The sequence below is a fragment of the Trachypithecus francoisi genome, unplaced genomic scaffold, assembly GCF_009764315.1.
Source record: "Trachypithecus francoisi isolate TF-2019V2 unplaced genomic scaffold, Tfra_2.0 Lachesis_group2, whole genome shotgun sequence".
Taxonomy (NCBI): Eukaryota; Metazoa; Chordata; class Mammalia; order Primates; family Cercopithecidae; genus Trachypithecus; species Trachypithecus francoisi.
The window spans coordinates 72,502,261-72,506,734 of NW_022681465.1; the positions used below are offsets into that span (position 1 = coordinate 72,502,261).

The window sequence follows — 4,474 nt, forward strand, 5'->3', positions numbered from 1 at the left end:
CATGAGCCACCATGCCCAGGCTGTATTATCCCATTTAATTATTCTCATTTCACTTGTAGATTTTTTTTAAAAGTTTATAATTTCATAAAATAAGTACTCATAAAGACTGGTGAGAAATAATGTGGCCCTCCAAACTTGTGAAGGCCAGAGGACAGTGGTGTTTAACAGCAGGATTGGTCAAGTGCAAAGTATGTGTGTTCACTGTGTTGATTTCTGCAACAACGGTCCTTTCTCCACTCAGGTCAAATGACACAACATACTTACCCTCTGCATTTACACTTTTTTTTTTTTTGAGCCAGGGTCTTGATCTATTGTCCAGGCTAGAGTTCAGTGGGTGATCATGGCTCACTGCAGCCTCAAAATTCTGGGCTCAAGTGATTTTCCTGCTTCAGCCTCACAGGTAACTGGGACTACAGACACATGCCACCATGCCTGGTTAATTTGTTTTTTCATTATTTTTAGAGATGGGGTCTTGCTACGTTGCCCAAGCTGGTCTCAAGCTCCTGGCCTCAAGTGTACCTCCGGCTTTAGCCTTCCAAAGCTCTGGGATTATAGACGTGAGTCATCGGCCCTGGCCTTGCCTTTTGGTCTCAGATCTGAATCTTTGAATTTTTCCCAGATTCTTCACTGATGGTGAATGCTAGGGACTGGAAATAGTGTGTAGGTCAAACTACCTTTATGGCAGAGTGGCAGAGTGTGCTCACCCAACATAAACCTGCAGCTGTCCTCTTGCTATTAACCAACAACCAACACTGAAGAATATTTTATTTTAGCATCTTTGATGCACAGAAGCCAATAGCATCTGAGTCACAAAACCTGAGTTTGGATCTCACTTCTGTTATTTATTAGTTGTGTAGCCTTGTGCAAGTTCCTTAGCCTCTCTGATCCTCAATTTCCCTATTAGTAAATTACGGGAATTCTGACGTTCTTGTGAGAATCAAATTAGAGAATGTATATGAGCACCACAGTTTATAATTGAAAGAGACAATGAATTTGCTTGGTTTTAGTACCTTTCTGATTTGGAAGGAAGAGAGAGAGAAAGGGATGGGGGGAGAAGAAGGAAGAAGCGATGGAGGACTGGGAAATGTTTTGTACATATGAGAAATGTTTGATTACTGGTTATAATGATGAATCAGTTTCAATTAAAATAATCACAATAAATAGCTAACAGTTTTCTCTTCCCTCACTCCCAATAATTTCCAATGTCTGTCCCACCAACACTTGTGTAAGGAAGTAAGATTATAGATTACAGTATCACCTTCCCAGGGTAAATCTTAATAAGGAGGAAAAAGAAAACAACATGGAGTTTTGGGATGATTCAAAAACTGAACAGTCAGCCCCCGAATAACTGAGAACTGGCTCCTTCTGCAGTGTTGCCACATGCTAGTTAGCGAGCTGGCTGGTGGAGAGCACACACGGGCATGATGCACCCAACACCCTCACCCAGCGCCAAACACAGGCAGGGGTACTTGACCATGACTTCTTAAAATCTAAGAAGGTTTTAAGTTCCGGAACAGTCTGCTCTGCATTTGGTGCAGTATACCCTGGGTATGCTCATTGTGTATGCTTCATACATGTTTAAAATATAGGTCTGCCATGCTTTCTAATGACTGAGGGGAAAATGGGGCTACTTGTCTGCAAACATCACTTAGTTGAAGCAGAGTTAAGAAAATATTTCTACTAGAAATTCTGAAAAAGTATCCGTGGGATGATGTTTAGGCTATGAGTTTAGAAACAAGCAATAATATAATTAATAAGTGAAATATATTTACGTTTTGCTGGGGTTTGTTTTGCCACTTTGAATTCTGAATAAACTGGTGTCTGAACTCCCAGAAGAACCAGCAAAAATAAATAAATAAATAACAGCTTTCATTTGTGTATTGTTCTGGATGTTACTGCAATGGAATAAATAATGCTATCAATCAATGCTTGTGATATAAAGGCTGTGATTTCCTTTACTCTCCAGCAGAAACCACATGCCTGGGGGCCCATTAGTACAGGGCAGATGCCGATACAATTTAAGAAGAATGTGGCATGGAGAATTAAATGCTTTCCGAGAATGAATGAGATCAGCATCTATCATATACATTTACAGACGCTTGGCCTTTCTCTTCAGTCTGCAAATGGAGTCAGGTGGTTTTCCCAGAGGTCACTCTGTCACCTTCTTCATCACACAGGAGGTGAGAACTTGGCCCTCATCCAGGCATCAATGTAGGAGTGGGCACTTTGAACTGCTTCAAATATTGGTGTGAGGCTGTGGGCTGAAGATTCCTGTGAACTCAGCCCGTATCCCTTGCTGGGTTCTGTCACCTCATTGAACCTGGCTAATTCTTTTCTTTTATAATTTGTCAGGTTATGGGGGGTGTGTCACCTTTGGAAACAGCAAAATGAATGTTTGGATCGATTTGCTGAAGTCTGTCTTCAGGCATGCATGAGTGCAGGAGGTGCCATGGGGGGATAAGGATGGGGCAGGACACAGGGCCTGGCTATTTGAAACGGAGCCAGTGTGCTTGTTGTAGAAGGACATCTCTGTTGTTTTGATTCAGAGTTAACAGGGAGCTGAAATCCTAATGCCCAGAGCAGACGCCTGTTCTTAGGGTCATGACCCGGCTTTATCCACATATATTCCTGAGATCAGAATCATGCTGTCTCCGTGAATTAGCCTAGAGGGAATTGCTAAACATTCAGAATGTAAAAGACTCAATGACCAAAAGCGCACGTGTTCCCTCACTGTGAGAACGTGAAGGGAAAGCCTTCAGGTTTCATCTTCAAAACAGCTCAACACCCTGGCCCACTCTGCCCAGTGACCCATCATGTGTTATTTCTTTTAGGTCATCAGGTTCTGCCAAAGTGCAGGGCAGGGAAGGAGAATCAAAGGAAGACTCAGCAGCAGTGGGGGTGAGGATGGGACTGGGGAGGGCGAGTTAAGAGCAGCCTGAAATGAGTAGTGCAAGGCTGAACCTTTCTCCTGGGGCTCAGATTTTTTTAAATGGTCTCTTGGTATTGAAATGACTGCTCTGAGGGTGAATTTTTCTTTTTTTTCCCCTAAAGTTCATTCATGTAAAATTATTTCCCTACAAAGTATCTAGAAAAGAGGCTTGTTGTTGTTAGAGGAATGTTTCCTTTCTGAATGTTCAGTAAGCACAATTTCACTACTCTCTTCAGCCATGAAGTCTTCTAGGTTAGAGACTGTGCAATTGTTCGCCAAACCATTTCCCATTTTCTCCTGGACACACACTACACTGCACTTCCCATCTTTCTTTGCAGGGAGGTACAACCATAAAACTGAGTTCTGTTCAATGGAATGTGGGCAGGAACGATGTTCACCACCACAATCGCCACCAGACCTGGCCCATAAAACCTCCTTTGCAGTCCTCCGGATTCCCTTGTTGCTGTCTGGGAGCAGAAGAGGCAGGGGATAATGTGGGAGGGAGCCGGGGGAAGGTCGAACCTGAGTCTTCAGACCTCAGAGATCTGTAGACAGAATTCAGGGATCTGAGACTTTGAATGGGGAAAAAATGAATCTTTCGGCTGGGCACGGTGGCTCACGCCTGTAATCCCAGCACTTTGGGAGGCCGGGGCGGGCAGATCACGAGGTCAGGAGATCGAGGCCATCTTGGCTAACACAGTGAAACCCTATCTCTACTAAAAATACAAAAAGTTAGCCAGGCGTGGTGGTGGGCTCCTGTAGTCCCAGCTACTGGGGAGGCTGAGGCAGGAGAATCACTTGAACCCGGGAGGCGGAGCTTGCAGTAAGCTGAGATGGCGCCACTGCACTCCAGCCTGGGCGAAAGAGCGAGAATCTGTCTAAAAAAAAAGGCATCTTTCCCTAGTAAACTGAAATCTAGTATATTTTTTCTATTACAAATGAAAGCCACAAACTACAGCAGAATTAATAGTACCTGTCACCTATAGACTTTGGCACCAATAGAAATAACAGGTACTTTCATAGCACATTACAGTTGTTTGATAAGATCACAAAATGCTGTGTGATTATCCCTACTGGGACATTGTGGTTATTACTTATACTTGCCTCTGGATCTTATTCTAATAAAGCAGCACCTATATCACAATTTCTTAAATATTTAGATAACAATATTTGAATATCATTGGTTTTGTAGTGCCAAGCAATTCATGTTATACATTTAAATATATTATTCTGAGGGTGGTCCTTAAGCTTCATCAGGCTGTTAAATGAATCCCTAGCACAAAAAAGTTTGACTCCCTGTCTTGGAGTTGGTGGGGCCACAAAACAGAGGAATACTGGATGCTTGAATGACTGCTTAGGGCAGGCTCCTTTCCCTCCCTTTCCCACTCTCCCATCAATCTGCATTAAACTCAGACATGAGTGAGAAATAACCAGACATTTGCAATGGCTTATTCCAGCAGTGAGTCTACGACTGACACAATCCTAGAGGAAGATGAGTAGGGAAGAAGTTAACATTGTGAATGTTGATGTGAACATTTTGAAACT

The 4,474-nt window shown here is 43.0% G+C and overlaps 1 long non-coding RNA gene across 1 annotated transcript; it reads left to right on the forward strand.

Annotated features, from left to right (window-relative positions):
* The first annotated feature begins 518 nt into the window (after positions 1–518).
* LOC117064467 lies at positions 519–2,797 on the forward strand. Its single transcript, XR_004429475.1, has 2 exons — positions 519–557; positions 1,967–2,797. It is a non-coding gene; the product is annotated as an uncharacterized LOC117064467 (long non-coding RNA).
* Positions 2,798–4,474: the final 1,677 nt, after the last annotated feature.